This window comes from Monodon monoceros, unplaced genomic scaffold (genome assembly GCF_005190385.1).
Source record: "Monodon monoceros isolate NGI ecotype Baffin Bay Population unplaced genomic scaffold, NGI_Narwhal_1 Super_Scaffold_19, whole genome shotgun sequence".
Taxonomy (NCBI): Eukaryota; Metazoa; Chordata; class Mammalia; order Artiodactyla; family Monodontidae; genus Monodon; species Monodon monoceros.
The window spans coordinates 10,623,183-10,644,916 of NW_021703775.1; the positions used below are offsets into that span (position 1 = coordinate 10,623,183).

A 21,734-nucleotide genomic window follows, 5' to 3' on the forward strand; every position below is an offset into this window, starting at 1 on the left:
ATTGGGATTGACATACACACTACTATATATAAAATAGATCTAATAAGAACCTACTGTAGAGCACGGGGAACTCTACTCAATACTCTGTAATGGCCTATATGGGAAAAGCATCTAAAACAAGAGTGGTTAGATGTACATGTATAACATTCACTTTGCTGTACAGCAGAAACTGACACAACAGTATAAATCAACTATATTCAAATAAAAAAACTTTTTTTTAAGTTTTGTTATTGAACTTTGAAGGAATCATTGCAAATGATGGTGTCTCTTGGGGGGCCCAGGGAATCTTCTGCATCCCAGGGAGGACGTCCCTGGGAAATGCTCCCTAGCGGGCCCGGCCCAGCTGGAGGCACTGCCTTCAAGAGAACTGTCTCTCCGGGAACTCAGTGCCTGGGCCTCGCGACCTGCCCAGGACATTTAACTTCCTGCCAGGAAGTTGCAGTGAGCAGTGCTGCAGGAGATGCTCCGGAGAAGGGGGGGTGGGAGGGAGAAATAGGAATGGGACCAGCTGGAGAGGGAGGGAGGGAGGACAGGAGGGCCTGTGGGAAAGAGAGGAGCTCCGGTGACAGCACAGCAGGCGTCAAGGGACCAGTGGACAAGCCCCCCCCCCCTTGGGGCTCTGGACACAGTACAAGGCGACTCACAACACCAGAGGGACCCTCAGAGATGCCTGGCCTGACCACCCCGCCTCTGTCTGCTCCCTTGCCTGGGAGTATCTTTTCCTTCTTGCCATCTGATAGTATTTCGTGATTATTCATTTCTTATCTGTTTCCACTACTAGAATCTAAGTTCTGTGGCGACAGAGTTTTATACACTCACACAGACAAACACCCCATTATTCATCACCATGGCCATCATTTAACCGTCCTGGGAAACCTGTGGGTATATGTGATTGTTCTGTCTTTACAGAGGAGGAAGCTGAGACACACACACAAAAAGCAAAAAGCAGAGCTGGGGGCTTCCCTAGTGGCGCAGTGGTTGAGAGTCCTCCTGCCGATGCAGGGGACAAGGGTTCGTGCCCCGGTCCGAGAGGATCCCACATGCGGTGGGGCGGCTGGGCCCGTGAGCCATGGCCGCTGAGCCTGTGTGTCCGGAGCCTGTGCTCCGCAACGGGAGAGGCCACAACCGTGAGAGGCCCGCGTATTGCAATAAACAAAAGCAGAGCTGGGAGGCACGCCCAGGGCCGTCGTGTGGTTTCACAGCCCCGCTGCTTCTCCTCCAGGGAGGACGCTCGCTGTTAGGAGCCGCCTAGAGGGAGTGGGGCCTGAGCTGGGCAGCCAGCAGCCGAACACCCCCCGGCTCCGGGGACCACCCAGCTCTAGGGACCGGAACTGGGAAGAGACGGGCAGCCATATACCATCATATAGTAGAGCATCCTCACTGTATGGATACAAGTGATGTAAATAACCTTGAGACAGATAACAGTAAACTATAGTAAAATCATTACAAGCGGTAAGTTTTGAGTTCATGACCACCTACTACCTTTGCTTTGGGTATAATTTATTTAATTGAAGACTTAAATAATTTTTAATAATGGCTGTGGGTAACAACCAGCTCACCAAATTCCTGAAGATCTCCCAGTTGGCTCTTGTGAGCCAACTGGTGGCTGCACACATCTGTCTGCTGAGGACGGAGGAGGAGCTGGGGCCCAGGGGGGCCGCCGGGGGCTCTGCCATGCCCACACTTCCGGCACGTGGGTCCCACAGGGCTCAGCGCTCAGGGGTTCCCAACAGCAAGCCGGCGCCGAGAGAGTGGCGGAAATCGCGTGCGCTGTGCATCCTAGCGGATGGCTGCCGTTCCCACGTACGCTGGGGGAAAGGAAACACACTGGCCAGGCGGGGCTCCTTGGGAGTTTCAGGGATGTTGCTACAACGGGCCACGAAAGAAACCGACTGTGGGAATGTGCTAGAAGGGCAGCAGCCGGAGCACAGGAGCGGGGGGGGGGGGGGACCGTAGAACCTCCTGGAAAGACCCGGAAAGAGGTGGTAACGCTGGTCCCACCACCTCCCAGAGCCACCGACTGGATTCCTAGCCCTGAGCAAGGGACTCACGTGGAATTTCTAAAGGCTGGAAATGTTGGGTCGTGGGGAGGGAGGTACGGAAGAAAGGTGGCTGCAGTGGACCCTGACTCCCCACTTTCGTGGCTCTGAACTGTGCCCCGCAAGCCTCTCCACCTTGGTGAAGCAGGAACACTGGGACACCCCAGCTCTGCACTGCCCAGCACTGTTCCTCCCTCACCTGCTGGCAAGCTGGGCCATAAGTTGCCCAGGTCTCAGGCCAATATCAAAAGGTGACCCACGACAAGACTGACAGAAGCGTCAGGGAAAGAGGACTCCAGAGAGGTGGGGGCTGATTCTAGCCTGGCCATGGCTTTGGGCCACTGTGAGACTCATGGACCCAGGAGCGGGGACCCGGTCCAGATTATCTCGGAGAATCAGCAAACCTCAAATGCTCACAGCTGCAACCAGCAGAGAAGGTGAGAGCAGTGGCTGAGACGAGCAAATGCCTGGCCTTGAGAAATGGGAGGGTTGCCAGATGAAATACACAATGCCCAGTTAAATTTGAATTCCAGATAAACAACAAATGATTCTTAGTATAAGCATATCCCAAATATTGCACAGGACATATTTATACCCAAAATTATTCATTGTTTATCCGGTATTTACATTTCACTGGATGTCCAGTTTGTCTCTTGCTAAATCCGGCAACCCAAGAAACAGGTCTAATGCATCCCCTTACCGAGGCCATAACCATACCCTCCCCTCAAAGGCAAGACAAAGCTTTCATACGCAGTCGGCCTCGTGGGCTGTGTGACACCCCACACGTCCCTAGACGTGTTCATTTCATGGCTCAGGACAGGTGACCGGGACGACCAACGTCAATGTGAAGTTGTGGCACAAGTTTCTGCACCCGTTCCAGAGGCCTACGTTCAACTGTCCCTCAGCCTGTGAGTCTGGAATGATTGCCATCATCCCCATTCTACAGACCAGAAAACTGGGCTCCAAGGGCCAGACCAAGAGGAGATTTACAAGATTTGAAATTCTTTTTTGCATCGCTTTACTCTCGTGTGATCAAAGAATCCCATGCTCATGCTGTCGCATGTGGAAAGTACAAGTAAGTTAAAAGAAGCCAAAAAATGGCTTTACAGCCGGGCTCCTATGAGCCCTGACTCACTGAGTGGGCTGTGAGTTCTGCTGGGCTCCACTGCCATGGGGTGGAAACGTGCCCTCCTTGACAGTACATAGTGAAAATGTGCCACTACATAATAGGTATCACGAAGGACAATGTCTAATGATGAATTAGCTAGGACAATGCCTGTCAGTCCACCGACGGTGAAAAGGAAGATGAAACCCAGGGCTCACATCATGGCCGGGGATCATTTAATGTTACCTCCGTGGATTGTTGCCCGTCAAGGGGGTGGAAATGAAGGACCAAATCATGCCATTTTGCAGAGCCCAGTTCTGCATCACTGGTGCTTCTCACTGACACCAGGCAGTGGGGAACAGAGTCCTGACTCCCCACTCTCACAGCCTCACTCAGTCTCTTTGCTTCCATGTGAGGGTGGGGCTCAGGTCCCACTGTCTCCACTGACACTACCTCGTGGGAAAATCAGAGCACCTCTTGCTTCTGCGGTGGGAGAGTGAAAGATCTGCTCCCCGATTGCTTTCCCAGTGGGGGAAGTGGGGAGAAATCCCCAATCAATCGAAATTGACTAGAGGCCAGACAAAAAATTCAGGCAAGGCTTTACTGGGGCCCCTGATGCAGCACCGGGCGTTGGGTGGGGGTGGGGGGTGGGGAAGCGAGAACAAACAACAGGTTCCCTTGCTTGTTCGCTGGCTGAGGTGGGGCGAGCTTGTTCCTTATACGGGGTGAGGGTAGGGGTGTGTCCAGGGGTTGGGCAGGAGGGGTGGCTTAGGTGTTTTGCCCACCCCTTAGGTGGTGTTGAGTGCAGGGGGGCATGCGCAGTACCCTGCTTTAGCTCCCGACACCATGTTTTTGCTCCTGGCTCTTCAGAAGTGGTAGCTGAGGTTTTGTTTGTTGTTGTTTTTGTCTTTTGTATCTTTTGGTCCAGAATTTACCCCAATTGTGCATGCACACAGTTATTTTTAATCCCATATAGCTTCTTTGTATTTTGTAGCTCAAGGAGAGGTGTGTCCAGGTGCAAGCTTTGCAGCACTGCAGCAAAAGGTCCCAGGTCCCAGGCCTGTCTCACTACCTGCTTCTACCAGGTGGGGGATTGGGTAGAAGATCAATCCCCCAGCAGGGGAGTCAGATCGTCATCACCTGCTTCCACCTACAGGACGTGGGAATGTGTAGAAGATTATCTCCCCTGTTATCCTGGAATGGGAGACTTGTTGGTGTTTGACTGATACAGAGCTGGTAATATGAAAAGGTTTTCTATTCTGCTAGGCTGCCATCTTCCCAGTCTTTTGACTAGAAGAAGCAGGTTTTACTTACAGCTTATTTTGTTTGTATCTGTTTGTGGTTCTGAGTTACAAACTTTTCCAACAGTTTGTGCTACTTAGGAGGCAAAAGAAATTAAATTCAAAAATCAAACAGACAATTCCCCACCATGTTATTACTCAAGTCTTGATGTCCCTAGACAGTTCATCTTCTTCTTTCCCCCTTTCAGAGCCTTCCTATGTTTGCTGTGTTATGTCCAGAGGTTTTTTTAGTTGTAAGAGGAAGGACCTAGAAAGAATGGAGCTACTCCATTTTGACCGGAACTAAGAACCCAAATATACATTTCTTAAAAGAACTAAAAGCCAGCAAATGTTGACGTTGAAAAGGAAAAAAATATTGCCCACAGACTAATTTTCTTATATCTAAAATATCATAGGTAGAATCAGTTTCAGCATAGCTTGTGAAATCTCCAAATTCTGAATTCTCATAACGAGTTTGAAATCATTCCATCCAGGAATGCATGGGTGAGCCACTAATCTCTTTTCTTCTTCTTCTGTGGTAAGAAGTTCTCTTGTTCGTGACTAATTTCACATTTGGTTACAGACTTTCCTTTTCGTTTCTCTGCAATATTTCCTCCTCCCAGTGCGACCTCGTGGAAGTTCCCTTCAGTGCCCATTCACTGGGATTCTCAGGAGGAATATGGGGTAGGGGCTCTGAATTTCTAGGTGGTCTTCTGTGACCTGGTTCTGCTGTTAGATCAGAACCACAAGTAAGTGTGGAATAATGGTCGTTTTCCTTCAGCTCCTTTTCTGGAAGAAGCACTGTGTCTGCCTTTTGTGTGAGGTGGGATGCACTGTCTCCCGACTGAAATTAGAAACTTGCATCGCTGTCTGTTGTTTTTCTAAGTCACTTTTGTTTATATTTTGTACTCAGAAACATCAAGAATGGACCCTGTTTATCAGTTTGTGGAGATAACTGTGTGCTCTTCTCCTTTGTACCGTTTATTTCAGCTGGATTCAACGTGCAACACTTATTACTCGAAGGTATGCAGTGATTCTGAAATAAACACAGGCTTTTGCTCAGTTTCTGGGCTTTTTTATGTTGAAAGACTTGCTCTGTCACCACACTACATGATTTTCCCCGAATGCCTTCTGAGAAGCGTGTCATAATTGTAGCTGTTCCTGTGGTTCAATCTCTCTTGAAAAAAAAAAATGTTCTCCAATAATGGGCGGAAAGTACCTTATGCTGCATTTATTCATTTTTCTTACGTGCGTTTCTTCCTTATTCCACAAGGTGGAATGGCTTGATTATGATAAGCTGCTCCATTCGAAGTGTCACTGTTGCCATTTGAGGGGGTCGGCTTAACGTGGAATCTTAAAAAGAAAACATAAAAACGTGATACAAATGAACGTATATCCAAAACAGAAATAGACCCACAGACATAGAAAACAAACTTGTGGTTACCAGAGGGGAAGGGGAGGGGATAAATGAGGAGTTTGGGATTTAACAGATACACACTATTATATATAGAATGAACCACAAGGTCCTAATGTATAGCACAGGGAGCTATATCTGATATCTTGTGATAAGCCATAACGGAAAAGAATATGAAGAAGAATGTATATATGTATAACTGAATCCCTTTGCTGTACAGCAGAAATTAACACAACATAGTAAATGAACTACAGTAAAAAAAAAAAAATCGTGTTCCTGCAAGCAAGAGCAACCATTTCCTTTTGTTCTCTTCTTTCACATGGAGTTGAATTTATGGTACTGCCATCTTTATCACCATTTGTTTGGCTTAAGCTGAGTCTGCTCTGGGTGCTGGATCATTGCTGGTGTGGATCAGAAAAAGTACAGAGCGCCAGAAGAGAAGAACTTATAACAAGCACTTACTCAGCGGACGCTGCGGTGCCTCTAAAGCTGACCCATGCCGGCTCTTTTTCCAAAAGACGTTTTGAGTTTACAGCGTGTTTTCTGTGCACTGACTCTGTTCCCCACAGCTCTTCTCGAACGGTTTGACTTCTTCAGTAAATACAACCCTCTGTGGTTGTTGCTATTGTTGTTCGAGAGGGTATCAAATCCATGGTCCTTGAGAGCTTTTTCAACTAGAAATGTTCCTCTGTTTGCACACAACTGGGTCTGGAGCCTTAAATGAATGTCCAGCAAGTCTGAGATGAGAGGTACATTGGCTTCAGTTGTACATGCTGATTCTGGACTTGGTACAAGAGAAATCTGGCCCAAGGTTTATGCCAATTTCGCCTCCTTTTTATTTGAAATAAGATCACTGATACTGGGCTTCCCTGGTGGCGCAGTGGTTACGAATCCGCCTGCCAATGCAGGGGACACAGGTTCGAGCCCTGTTCGATCCCACATGCTGCGGAGCAACTAAGTCCGTGAGCCACAACTACCGAGCCTGTGCTCTAGAGCCCGTGAGCCACAACTACTGAAACCCGCGAGCCTAGAGCCTGTGCTCCGTAAAAAGAGAAGCCACCGCGATGAGAAGCCTGCGCACCACAACAAAGAGTAGCCCCCGCTCTCTGCAACTAGAGAAAGCCCGCTTGCAGCAACGAAGACCCAATGCAGCCAAAAATAAATAATAAAATAAAATAAATTTATTATTTAAAAAGATCACTGATACCTTTTTTTAAATTGGAGTATAGTTGATTTACAACACTGTATTTGTTTCAGGTGTGCAGCAAAGTGACACACACACACACACACACACACATATATATATATATATTCTTTTTCAGATTCTTTTCCCATATAGGTTATTACAAAATATTGAGTATAGTTCCCTGTGCTACACAGTAGGTCCTCATTGGTTATCTATTTTATATATAGTAATGTGTATCTGTTACTCCCAAGTTCCTAATTTATCCCTCCCCTTTCCCCCTTGGTAACCATAAATTTGTTCTCTATGTCTGTGAGTCTATTTTCGTTTTGTAAATAAGTTTATTTGTATCATGTTTTAGGTTCCACATATAAGCGATATCATAGGATGTTTGTCTTTCTCTGTCTGACTTCATGTAGTATGATAATCTCTAGGTCCATCCATGTTGCTGCAAATGGCATTATTTCATACTTTTTTATGGCTGAGTAGTATTCCATTGTGTATATGTACCACATCTTCTTTATGTAATAAGGTAACTGATATCATTTTTTTATGATTTTTTTAAATTAATTAATGTATTATTTATTTTTGGTTGCATTGGGTCTGTTGCTGTGCACGGGCTTTCTCTAGTTGTGACGAGCGGGGGCTACTCTTCGTTGCAGTGCATGGGCTTCTCATTGCGGTGGCTTCTCTTGTTGTGGAGCATGGGCTCTAGGTGTGCGGGCTTCAGTAGTTGCAGCACATGGGCTCAGTAGTTGTGGCTCTGCAGCTCTAGAGCACAGGCTCAGTAATTGTGGCTCATAGGCTTAGTTGCTGCACAGCATGCGGGATCTTCCCGGACTAGGGCTCGGACCCGTGTCCCATGCATTGGCAGGCAGGTTCTTAACCACTGTGCCACCAGGGAAGCCTGGTAACTGATATCTGAGTTCTTCAACTCTTCCTCCCAGAGCTTTAATCACCGTTTTTCATCTTTTCAGAGATCATGACAGAAGGCAAATGAAGGAAACATATTTCCTAAAGTGCTCATTTAAAAATTTTTCCAATTTGTTATCCATTTTCACAGATTTTGAACATAACATGTTTTTGTTATTTGGGTTTTTACTTAGATTCCTCTCAGAAATGCCCTTTTCTGTGGCTCTAGGATTCATGGCAGCCGTCGGCACCCACATACTGAATCCAAAGAGGCTCCTCTGTACCAGGCCCCTGAGAAAACACAGCACTGTTTGCAATCGAGATGCCTGTATACCTCTTCACCCTGGCCTCCTTCCCTCAGTGCTCTGGCCCTCCAGCCTCCTTTCTGTCCTTGAAATACATTGACTCTCTGCTACCCCAGGACCTTTGCACGTCCATTGCTCTGCTATGTGCTCCTCCCTGGGTCTCCACAAGGCAGCTGCCCCTCACCACTCAGGCCTCACCCCCACGCACACACATCACCATCAGTCACAGCCCATTATTCCACTCAGCTTCCTTTGTGGTGTTGGTGTTTGTTTTGGTAGCTCTTATCAAAATTAACTCACCCTGTGTATTTTTGGGTTAGCAACTCAGCATCTTGCTCCCTTGTAGAATGTAAATTCTGTCCTGCCGGGAACCTTGACCATCCCCTTTTCAGCCATGCGATGATAACAATGCCCAACACCTAATGATCCTTGTGTAAATATTTGTTCGAATGAATTGTACTGAATCCAATTGAAATGACTTGAAAGGAAATTAATGAAACTATTAAAAGGTGGATATATTTTGGCTTGACCTGAGGGATCGTTCAAGAGAAACGAAGATGTTAAAATTAAGTGCTTGACATGAATTGCTCTGGATTTGCAGCTAGAAAGGAACTTTCTACTAAAGCTGGATTCGACAAAGGAAGTGGAGTGATACACCTACCTCCTCTCCTTGCCTTCACTCAGCGCTTCATGCATTTGGCCAAAAAGCATTGGAAGATGCCCTGAGGCCAGCTGCCTGCCAGGGGCCAGGAATGGGATGAGGAGGACACCCTATTCCCGTTTGCAAGGCACGTGCCATCTGAACCCGTGGTAAGTGCAAAGGCAAGAATACGCACCTGAGGGCCTTTGGAGCAAAGAGCGGAACAGGTCACCAGAGACCAAGCTCCACAGAGGTATCATGAGGTGGCTGGATGGTACGAGCTACAGGTAGGCATCCAGGGACCAACTTTGAAGGAAAGGCACAAGCAGTGGCAGAGTTCATGTGCAAAGATCCAGGCAAGGAGAAAACAGGCCAGGAAGCAGAGGACCAGGAGCCCAGCATCCAGAGGGGGTGGGAGGCCTGTGCGAACTACACAGTGCCTGTCAGCCCCAGGTGGGGGCCAGCCCTTCCCTGTAGAGTTGTTGTCATTGTTCATAAGAAGAAGAACAGTCAGCATTTAGTGAACTTACTTTTGTCAGTTGCCTTGGTGACACATTACATATGTTTAATCCATCACAGCCATGTGACGATGTGGGGACTACTGGATCTGTGTGGAACGACAGCTTTGTCAGCGTGACTGGCTTTCCCGAGGTTACAGGACTAAGTGGCAGGGCTGGGCCAGAGCTCAGGTCTGTCTTCTCGGGATGTGTCAGAGGGCCTGGACCATTCAGCGAGCTCACAGATCCACCAACACTGCCCTCGGGCTCTCCCACATCAGCCCCTCTCTCTGGGCCCAGGCCCAGCCTGGCCTGACATTGACATAACTGCATAGGGAGCTCTGGACTGGTTTCGGGTGAGAACAGCACATGAAAGAAAGATGGGGACAGGGAGAGCACACAATCAAAGAGAAGGAAAACTGAGCCCTATGCACCGATAGGCGGAGCGCCTGGAAACTCAAAAGCCCGGATTGAGTGTGGTAGAAATGCTAAGCACAGGAGAAAAGGGTTTGGTTTGGGGGGTTTGTTGATTGGGTTTTTTGGTTTTGTGGGGTTTTTTGGGTTTTTTTTTGCTTTTGTTGCTTTTTGTTTGTTTTTTGTTTGTTTTTGTCTTTGTTTGTTTGGGGTTGTTTTGGCCGTGCCACACAGCTTGTGGGATCTTAGTTCCCCGACCAGAGATCGAAAGCACCAAGTCTTAACCACCGGACCGCCAGGGAGTTCCCTTATTTTGTTTTTAAAATCATTTATTTGTAGCAATGCTGTGAAACATATACTATCGCCTACTATCTGTGAATCTCAAAGAAACATCAAAAATTGTTTAGATGCTTGTGAGTGGCTTCTGGCATCCATAAGACAAGACTTTCACTAGATAAGGCATGTGACCCACCACGACTGGAAACTTCTCTGCTGCAGACTCTGGATGGAAGGAGAGGCATAGGGACATAGAGTGAAGAGCTGGGAAAATCAATAACAGAGGCAACAAGAGGACAGGGAGTGGGAAAGACAGGGAAAGTTCTCCTCCCGTACCTGTGAACCAGCTCTGTATGCTCTCAAAAGAGCCTGAGTTGTCCCCCTCGCGAACACCAGAGTGTGGAAAGTCAGACCCAAATCCTGGTCTGAAACAAGAGGAATTTGGGAATATAGAGAAGGGCTACAAAAGAGTAGCCAACGGATGAAACCAATGACAAAAGGCAAGATAGAAACAAAAGTGAATTCTGCAGAAGGCCGAGAAGGGTTTTCAAGTACATGATGCTGAAAAACAGCTTTTCCGATTTCTAGCAAATAATTTTTTAAACATGTGAATTTCGTAACTCAGGTGGTAGTGGTTCAGATGACAAGATACGCACTGGACCACAGCAGTTTACGAGGCCACAGAGGACACTGGAGCCTCTCCTTTACGGAGAACCCTCGAGGGAGAGCTGAGCTGACACCTGGCTGGGCTTGGCAGTGGTTTTGCTGAAGCCCCAGAGATAAACGAGGGAGCGAAAGCAGGGACACTCCTAACTCCAAGTGCCCTTGTGCAGAGAGAGATAAATGGGCAGTCCATTTTGAGATCCAAAGAACAATGCAGAAGAAAGCAACCTAAGTGATGGAATTCCACCCCAGAAAACCCCCTGGGAGGCACATGGAGGAGTGAGTGTACACAGCACATGCTCAAGTAAGAAAAAAAAATGTAAATAGATGAGTATGTTGTAGGAAAACCACTGAGCCCAAAGGTTTCATAGGTCATTGTCAAAGACCTAGTGTTCGTATTGGGTAGAAATGCTCATTATGAAAAACAAACAAACAAAATAAAGCATTTTATGATGAGAGGGTGTCATGGATCAGGGGTCACAATCTGGTTTTGCACGCCTGGTGTCTGAATTACAAAATAAAATGGTAGGTACATTTTTAAACAATAGAAGTTAAATCTCTGGGTAGAAGGATTATGGGAGATTTTTATTTGTTTTCAAAATTTTCTTGGGTGAGTGTGCAATAGATTCATAACCGTAGAGAGACAGGAAGAGGGTATTTTAAAAGAAAAGTAAACATCATAGCTACTCCAGGCCATCTACTTCGCATTCTAATTTTTTTTTTTTTTTTTGCCAAGAACAGCTTTTACAATTTTAATTGTTTTAAAAAATCAAAAGAATATTTTGTGACTCGTGAAAATTACGTGAAATTCTAATTTCAGTGTCCATGAACAAGGCAGTGGGGCCCCCAGCCACGGCCATTCCTTCACCTGCCTGCAGCCCGGGGACCTCCCACTCTTGTAATAGGGGGTTTACCGACCCCTGTTCTAGGAAGGGGACCCTGACCAGTGCCCTGGGCTCCATGGTGGCACGAGAGCTGACCCATCGCCCAGGTGGCACAGAGGGAGCCCGGGATTTATATGATGGCCCAGCCCAGGTGGTTGGCTGTGTTGCCCCAGTACATGGGGTTGTCCAGGACGCTGAACGGGAACATGGTCACTCTGGCCTCCTTCAGGATCCGGAAATAGTCGCCTAGGCAGGTCCCCGTGAAGCCCAGAGCCAGGAAACCGGAAAGGACAAACACGCTGCCCACTCCCAGGAGTGCCAGGCCCACGCGGTAGGCCAAGGGGTTGTCCAGGCTCTGCATCCCGGGCTGGCTCAGCATGGCCTGCGTGGAGCGAAGCATGTTGAGAAGCAGGATGGCGCCGCCCAGCGTGCAGCAGGCCCGGTGGGGGGACCCGAAGGCCCCACTCGGCTCTCGGGTCTTACGTTCCCATCTCGCGACCACATTCCAGAAGAGCGGATTGAAAGCGATGGTGAGGACTGCAACCACAAAGTGGGGTTCTGAGGGGTCCACGTAGCCCAGCAGCCGGGTCATAACGCAGAGGTCTGTCGGGGCTGCCCTCACTGTCCCCTGGGAGATGAGAGCCGAGCAGCACAATAAAGGGTTATAGCTTGATGCCGGCTGGGATGGCAAAACGGGGGACACTGCCCTGGAATCACATTCTGATTTTTAATGGTCTCCCAATTATATCAGCTCTTAGACATTGGGCTCTCTCTTGGGCGATAGGAACATTTCCTAAGCTGGGCCTGGTTCTCCTGAGAAGCTGCAGCAGCCCAGCAGCAAAGCCAGGCCTCCCAAAGATGCCTGGCCATGTCTCTGGCCTCAGATCCCTGATGTGGACGCCAACGTCTAACACACAGTTTGTTTTCCAAGCCAAGGCGCCTTCTCAGGAGTGGGCTCGTTGCCACTCTGGCTGGAAAGAAGGACTGTCCGGCCTGAGCCATTCAACTCGGACACTGGCCTCCAGCCAATGTCTGTCCCATGAGCCCAGAGGCTGCCAGTCTGCTGGGTCAGGAAGCCGAGGGTCAGCCGGCGGAAGTCTGGAGCACACACAAGCTCACTCCAAGGTCCTCTCATTCTCCCAGTGTTTACAGTTCTCTCTCAAGACAGAGTGCTTTCCTAAATAAAATTAATGATGGCAGCAAAAGTGAAAAACAAACTCCCTCTCTTTCCTTCCCACAAACACCGAGAATTTGAAGGCTCCATTAGAAGTGGGTGGCTCAGCCTGAGAGCAGGGATGGCCGGGAGGGAGGGATCAGAGCCCCCCTCTCCGCCAACAGTGATTCATGGTCATTGCATTTCCCACAATGTAAAGGAACACGGCCTCCTGTCAAATGAGGACTTCTGTGCCTGAAGATCGAAAAACAAAAATGTGTTTGGAAATTCCAAGTCTGATGGGTAAAGTGTTGGGTCCGTTACAGACCTATGTCCCCACCTGGCTCAAGCCTTTCCTTTGTCTGGCCTTGAACTAGTTCTATCACCTCTCTGAGCGCAATTTCCATCTCTATAAAATAAGAGGGTTGGGTGAAAGGGGGGGAGGGGTGGGTGGGATGAATTGGGAGATTGGGATTGTCATATATACACTATTGATACTATGTATAAAATAGGTAACTAATGAGAACCCAGTTGTATAGCACAGGGAACTCTACTCAGTGCTCTGTGATGACCTAAATGGGAAGGAAATCAAAAAAAGAGGAGATATAGGTATACGTACAGCTGATTCACTTTGCTGTATAGTAGAAACTAACACAACACTGTAAAGCAGCTATACTCCAATAAAAATTAATAATTAAAAAAAAAGGGAGAAAAAAAGAAGGCTTGGGTGAGAATTAAATACATAGCACATTAACTGGCATATTGTATGCCCTCAATGTTTGGTGGTTATTATTATTATCATACACTTTTCCAATGGTGAATGTTGGGAAAATGAGGCTTTCTCACCAGCGGCGAGTGGGACACAAGGGCAGGGGTTAGCATGAATGATACCTGCCTTCCTGACTGCCCATGTAGAGCAGCAGTTCCCAACCTTTCTGGCACCAGGGACCAGTTTCATGGAAGACAATTTTTCCACGGACCACGGTAGGGAGATGGTTTCTGGATGATTCACTCGCATTACATTTATTGTGCACTTTATTTCTATTATTATTACATTGTAATATATAACGAAATAATTATACAACTCACTATGATGCAGAATTGGTGGGAGCCCCGAGCTTGTTTCCACTTGCCACTCACTGATAGGGTTTTGATGTGAGTCTGCAAGCAGTTGATTTATTATGGCTCTGTGCAGTCAGACCTCTCTGCTAATGATAACCTGTATTTGCAGCCACTCCCCAGCGCTAGCATCACCGCCTCAGCTCCACCGCAGATCACCAGGCATTAGATTCTCATAAGGAGCGCGCAACCTAGATCCCTCGCATGCGCAGTTCACAGTAGGGTTCGCGCTCCTATGAGAATCTAATGCGGCCGCTGATCTGACAGGAGGTAGAGCTCAGGCAGTAATGCGAGTGATGGGGAGCGGCTGTAAATACAGATGAAGCTTCGCTCACTCGCCCGCTGCTCACCTCCTACTGTGCAGCCCGGTTCCTAAGAGGCCGCGGACCTCTGATATAGAGGACCTTGGAAGGAAAACCAGCCAGTGACCACCGTCTCAGGTCATGCCTGTCACGGGATAGTGATGTGGGCACTGGAATGGGAGTTGGGAAAATCATGTCACCTCAGACACTCTTCATTGAGGACACAGCATGTGCCAGATGTACTATAGAAGCTAGAATAGCAATAGGGTCATCTTGGACAAGTCACTTACTATATATGAGGCTCAGCTTCCTCATTTCTAAAGCCAGGACCAAAACATGAGATGCTGAAAGTAAAAATTCATCGTGAACCGTCAAGTGGCTCTCCAATACGCTGCAGTAGAACTTTCCACACAACTGCGTTCTAAGTTGACACCCTATAAACCACATGTGCAGCTTTTCAAGTGACCCTGGAAACGTATGGATGCTGACTCAATGATAAAGTATGTCATCAGGGATGCAGATGGAAAGGCACCTGGAAGGTCCATACCTTTGCAATTGGAGATTCAACTAATGTTTCTTAAACACAAAGCATGAGCCAGCACCCTGCTTGGAGCTTTGGATCCCCTGGGTCTTATGCAGAGAGAAGGACTATGCAGTACAAGCCCACATAGGAAGTCAAACGCAAGTGAAGAAACTCCCTATGTGGGAAATCATACTAGTCAGAGAAAAGTGGTGGGGTTAACCGCCACTCAACTAGTGATATAACACTTGATAAATATCTTATGATCTCTCGGTGCACTTCCTCTTAGCTGAAGGGTGCTAGACCCATCTTTAACGTATCATGCACATTTGTGATGTCGCTGAATGCAGAGGGTTTTCAAATAATGACCTGACTCAAAAGAAAAGGTCAAAATCCAACCTAATGAATTCCAAGAGGACTTGTACAGATTGCTTAGCGTATAAGAAACTGATTTACATATGTATCTTGTAGAAAAAAATAAATTCTACAATCCTGTTGCTTCTAATTATGATTCAAAATTCAGAAACTGTAAAAAAGTTAACAGTTCAACTACATTTAAAAACAATAACAACAACTTTTTCATGGCAAAAAATAATAATAACATGGACAAACTAGGTTATAAATGCAATTAATAACAAATAATGAGGAGGTTTTTTTTAAGGTTATAGTAAGAAAAGAAAACATGAATAGGAAGAAGGGAGGAGAGGAAGAGGGAGAAATTGAGTCATGTGGGTTACAGACTCAATAAGGGTACAATAACTTTTTCCTGAGATGACACGGTGTCATGACGCCCACTGGGACAGATCCAGAAGGGGACCATGGCTAGGGCATGAAGTCACAAAGGTCATCTCTTGTCAAAATGCCAAAGACTGACTCCATTGCCCATGACTAGGGAACTAGCAGGACAGAGTTCCATCTACTAAAGAAGACTAAGTTAAGCCAGGGTAAGAAAGCAATGATGAATAACTGCCCCTCTTATGAGCTAGAAATGCAAAGGCAGTTAAGACACTGCTCTCCCCAACTAGGAGAAACGAGGGGCCAGCCACAGGACCAGGAATTTCGATCCAATACGGTGAGAACAGGGGTCAGTTGTGCAGTGGGACCAAAGGGGCACAGAGAGGTATCCAGCCCTGTGGTGGTGATGGGGAATCAGGAGATGCTCCCTGGAAGAAGCAGCATTGGAGCTCTGAAGGACGTAGAAGACAAGGGTGTGTTTGGAGGGCAGGAGCCTCAAAGGAGACAGCTCTTTTCCTGACTCCTCCCATTTGCTGGGTGTAAAGTGAGCTGTCCGGGCCTGGATAGCACTTTTCCAGGTGATTCAGAAAGTTCAGGCAGGTTTGACCTGAAGCAAGTTGGATGGAGCCTGAGAGGGGGCTGTGAGGCTGCTATTCCGTCCAACTCAGCCTACATAGCCTCCATACCACCGACGTGCCCTTCCCGGCATTGCACCAGCCAGACCTAGGATTGATGAGAACCCAGCAAGGACGCAGCAGCTTGGGGGGGGACGTGGGCAGAAGACTGTGGAGAGACTCACCAGCTGCCCCGGGGAACTGGTCGCCATCTGAAAGGTGACACAATGCTAAATCATTTCTGGAACTCTTGCTGTCTAAATGCAAAGTCCTCTTTTTCTATGATTTTAATCTCCCAGAACAACCAACATTGACAACTGCTTTTCCTTTCAACATGCGTGAAATGATGTGTGTGCATGACCACGGACCCCATCCAAAGACGTGGGGAAATCAGGGGAGGTTTTTTTTTTTTAACACAATAGTTTGCGGGGAAAAGCATTCCTTGCTTAGGAGAACTATTTTCAAGCACTTGAGAGGTGATGAACAGCTGCTATTAAGTCACTTTATCTTCTCATAGAATCGGTGAGCAGAGAGAGAGGCAGGAGGTCTCGGAAAGGCTGGGAGCCTGGCGTCAGGCCGCCTCCTTTCAGGGGCAGTGATCTGGGAAATGACACGCAGCTCCCAGGATCCCACGTCCTCCTGTGTCAGTCGGGGATGTCAACATAGGATACTGTAACACACACTAGCGTGCCAACAAGCTCCGATGAGTTTCCCTAACACATTTATGTTTGTGTACCATTTATAACTGTGTATTTCATTATTCAGAAAAGTATTTACGCTGATAATATTACTGCTGCTATTAAATAAAATGTACAGTTATTTTAGGACTTCTAATTCTACAACATATTAATTGATTTCCACGGAGGTTTGTTGAGGGTCAAATGAGAAATTGTGCGTCCAGGGCCTGGCACTTTGCCAACACCTAATAAATGTGCTTTGTTATTATTAGTAGTAGTCACATTATCATTGTTGTTATTATAATTTAATAATTATTTCTGAGATGAGCTGCATATAAATTAAAGAGCATTACAATTGATTTCTTCAAAAATATTCTAAGTTTCAGAAACCTTTTTGACAACCCAATCGGCCCTTTCCTCAAACACCCCAAATGCTCTCTCTCTACTTACACATTCTGTAAACACGAAGGAAGCCCAGGGCCTCGCTCTATTCGCACCTCTGCTCATTCCAAGCTTGCTGATAAGGATCCAGGCTTTGTTCCCTCAGCTCCACGTCCACAGCAAAGGCGTCTGCAGACCACCCGAGGGACAAAAGCCGTTGGCAGGAGCACTCAGGTCCACCCTGGGCCATCTCAGGACGCCTTCTGTTGAAATGTGGGCTGCCTGTGGCTGGGCTGGGCACCGTGCTACCCTACTGGGTACCCGACTTGGGCCTGGTTTCCACATGGGAAAACCAGAGACGACACCCATCATCTAAACCTGCCACGGGCCAGGCACTGCCCTAAAGCACTTCACAGAGATTAACCAGCTCAGTGAGGTCGACACAGTTATCCTCCCTATTTATAAGTTGGGAAAGAGAGACACAGAGAAGTTAAGTAACTTGCCCAGTATCACACAGCTTTTGAAGAGCAGAGCTTGGTCTCGAACTGGTCTAAAGGCTCCAGTTCCAAATCTCTGCCCCATGCTGACCGCAGGAACCAGGGGGATCACAGCAGAGGCAGAAAGAGAGACGACAGAACTGGGGAGCCTGGTGATGAGAGTTAGAAAGATACCGAGTAGGGGACTTCCCTGGCCGTCTAGTGGTTAAGACTCCGCGCTTCCACTGCAGGGTGCACGGGTTCCATCCCTGGTCAGGGAACTAAGATCCCACATGTGTGCGGCCAATAAATAAATAAATAAACAAACAAACAAAGCTGCTATAATTTTTTTTTTAATTAAAAATAAGAAAGATACCCAGGAAAGCCTGGGACGGTGTTCAGCGGTCACTGTGCTGGTACAGACCAGGGCTGGGGTGCCTGGGGACCCATGAGGAAGCTGAGGTGAGTGAGGAGGAACCCTGGGGGGCTGTCAGCCAAGTCCACACCCCCTGGATGCTGTCTCAGCGGATGGAGGGAAAAGGCTGGCCTTCGACTTGAGAAGAGACCACCTGAGCAAGGCTCCCCTGTCACCAGGTGGTGGCATATTTTAATTTTAAGAAAAGCGGGGAGGGCTTCCCTGGTGGCACAGTGGTTGAGAGTCCGCCTGTCGATGCAGGGGACGCGGGTTCGTGCCCCGGTCCGGGAAGATCCCACATGCCGCAGAGCAGCTGGGCCCGTGAGCCATGGCCTCTGGGCCTGCGCGTCCGGAGCCTGTGCTCCGCAACGGGAGAGGCCACAACAGTGAGAGGCCCGCGTACCACAAAAAAAAAAAAAAAAGCAAAGAGGGGAAATGAAAACCTACAACCTTGAGCGCTGCAAGGCAGTTGAGTTCAATGATCAGAGAGACGGCACTCAGCTCGACAGATCACTGACAACCGTCAATGTGTCCACGGTTCGAGGGCGGCTTCTTGACTTTCAGACTCACAGCAGGTTTGTAAATGACCATCTGGGGACAGCTGGCCTGTCTGTAGTCGTGTCATTAGCTCCTGGTAGAAATGAGGGGTTGACAAAAAGATGGTCCTCCTGCCATTTCCGTTGTCTGAGGGTGACCTGCACAGCCTCCCCACGCTTGCTGGTATCTGTAACACGCCTTCTCAAGCTTATCTACCAAGAGTCCTCACGTGGCTGAAACATACTGTAAATAACCCTTTAACTGAATTTTTAACTATGACAGACTAGAAGCCCTCTTTTTTTTTTTTTTTTGAGGGCAAGTGACTTGCCCATAACAAATTCCATCTTTTCTGAAGTCACGTGATCTCCTTTAGACCAAGCAGGCAGCACCAAATTGTTATTTGGGAGATGACTGATGATCAGGATAAGCTACATAATTTGCAGTGCAAATGAAAACCGGGGCCCCTTCTTCAAAAAGCACAGACACGCCTTGGAGATATTGCAGGCTCGCTTCCAGACCACGGCGATAAGTTGAATATTGCAATAAAGCGAGTCACACAAACTTTTTTGGTTTCCTAATGCATATAAAAGTTACGTTTACACTTTACTGTAGTTTATTAGCTGTGCAATAGCATTATGTTAAAAATACATACACATAACAATAAAAATACTTTTTTGCTAAAAAATGCTAACCATCATCTGTGACTTCGGCAGATCATAACCTTTTTGCAATAGTAACATCAAAGATCTCTGATCACAGTCACCATCACAAACAGTATACTAATGAAAAGGTTTGAAATATTGTGGGAATGACCGAAGTATGGCACAGAGACACAAAGCGAGCAAAGGCTGTTGGAAAAATTGAACCAATAGATTTGCTCAACACAGGGCTGCCACAAACCTTCAATTGGTTTCAAATGAGATATGCCTGGACTCAGGAGTTCAAGACAGCGAGAGCAGAGTGTTGAAGCAAGCATGGGCTCTTCTGAGCCCAGGACATGAGCAATTGTGCAGGCTGCACCCCAGGACTCCAGAGGTGAAGGGTAAAGAAGTTTTGTTGCCTTTCTTAATGTTTGCATCACCTGGACTCATTCCCTCAGGAGGCATTTCTCCGAGTCCTACCCACGGATCTAAAAGGGGCGCTGAAAACAGGTGAAACTGGGCTGCTCACTGTAGCCCCCAGCCAACAGAAAGAGAGAGGGTTCCTGAAAGCGTCATGACCATCGGATGGATGGACAGATGGATGCGGCTAAGGCACCCATCCCTCTTGCTCTGGGTCTCTGGTAGGCCCGAGCATTTGACTGATTCCCAATTTCTTGTCTTTGTTTGTTCTTGCAAATAGAGACCCCTAAGTCCATGGACCTCAGCTGAGACACCACAGCACATGCTGATTGCCAGAAGGGCCTCAAACTACTGCATCGTTTTGTTTGGTTTTTTCTGTTTTTTTATTTCATTGACGTATAGTCAATTTACAGTGTTGTGTTAATTTCTACTGTACAGCAAAATGATTCAGTTATACATATATATATATATACATTCTTTTTCATATTCTTTTCCATTACGGTTTATCCCAGGATAGTTCCCTGTGCTATAGAGTAGGACATTTCTGTTTATCCATTCTATATATAATAGTTGGCACCTGCTAATTCCAAACTCCTAATTCTTCCCTCCTCCCCACCTTGGCAACCACAAGTCTGTTCTCTATCTCTGTGAGTCAGTTTCTGCTTCATATGTATGTTCATTTGTGTCATATTTTAGATTCCACATATAAGTGATATCATGTGGTATTTGTCTTTCTCTTTCTGACTTACTTCACTTAGTATGATAACCTCTAGTTGCATCCATGTTGCTGCAAATGGCATTATTTCATACTTTTTCATGGCTGAGTAGTATTCCATTGTATATATGTACCACATCTTCTTTATTCATTCATCTCTTGATGGACATTTAGGTTGTCTTGGTTATTGTGAATAGTGCTGCAATGAACATTGGGGTCCATGTATCTTTTGGAATTACAGTTTTGTCTGGATATATGCCCAGGAGTGGGATTGCAGGATCATGTGGTAGCTCTATTTTTAGTTTTTTGAGGAACCTCCATACCATTCTCTGTGGTGGCTGTACCAATTTACATTCCCACCAACAGTGTCAGAGAGTTCCTTTTTCTCCATTCTGACTGATGTGAGGTGGTACCTCATTGTAGTTTTGATTTGCATTTCTCTAATAATTAGCAGTGTTGAGCATCTTTTTACTCCATTGTTTTGATTGGATCAACTCGGAAAGTCTTGGGCTATTTCCTCTCCCCTGTCCTTTAATTTTTACATGTGTGCCTTTTAATGAAAATATAATTCTTTCACTATGTGATTCATTTTCCCTCTATTAATCAAAATATTTAAAAGTATGTGATTCATAAGAAGGCTTTTAGTATTGACAGAAGTTTGACATTCCTTTTTCAGCTATGACTCAACTTTCACTTAGAGTAAATGGATGAGAATGAAAGCTCCCTTTTTCGGTCTAATTCTTATGGTCAGGGAGGGTCAATTCTGTTCTTCCCACTTGCGATGGGAGGACAGACCATGGTTAGAATCAGATCAGATGCACTGTTCAAAACTGCTCTTTGAAAAGACATCTGAATTCGTATTATCAGTGACTATTTCCCATCAACGTCCTCTCCATGGAAGGTCACATGCTCACCCAAATGAAGCTTCCTCACTCAAAACACTTTTCAGACTACACTTTGGGAGGCCCCTCAGAACTGTGGCCTCTCTGATGAGAATTCTAAATTGTTGCAAATTGTCCTCTGAGGGCAGATTAGCTTTCTGGAAACAGTCTGAAGTCATTTGAAGTCAAGTGGAGAGCCAAAAGGGCACCAGAAATAAGACGCATCTCTACCCCGGCCAGTTGGTGTTCTTGTGAGCCATCCTGGGGTTCTGGGGGAATTTAGGGAAGAAAGCTCCAGATCAATTCTGAACTAGACCTGTTGGGGGCTTGGTTAGAATAAGTCTACATCCCCTAGGAAGCTGCTTTGAAAAAAACAGCATTTATTTTATTGTATACAGTTGTGTTGTAAATAATGTTTTAATTCCCTTACTTTATAATAATATCTTATATGCATCAAGTTATAAAGAAGATTTACCTTTGGCCTACTGGCTGCTGCCTTTTAAAAAACCTAACACTGACAAACCACAGCTTTCAAA

The 21,734-nt window shown here is 46.7% G+C and overlaps 1 pseudogene; it reads right to left on the reverse strand.

Moving 5' to 3' along the window:
- Positions 1-11,742: 11,742 nt before the first annotated feature.
- Positions 11,743-12,212, reverse strand: LOC114901108 (annotated as a pseudogene).
- Between the last annotated feature and the right edge of the window lie 9,522 nt (positions 12,213-21,734).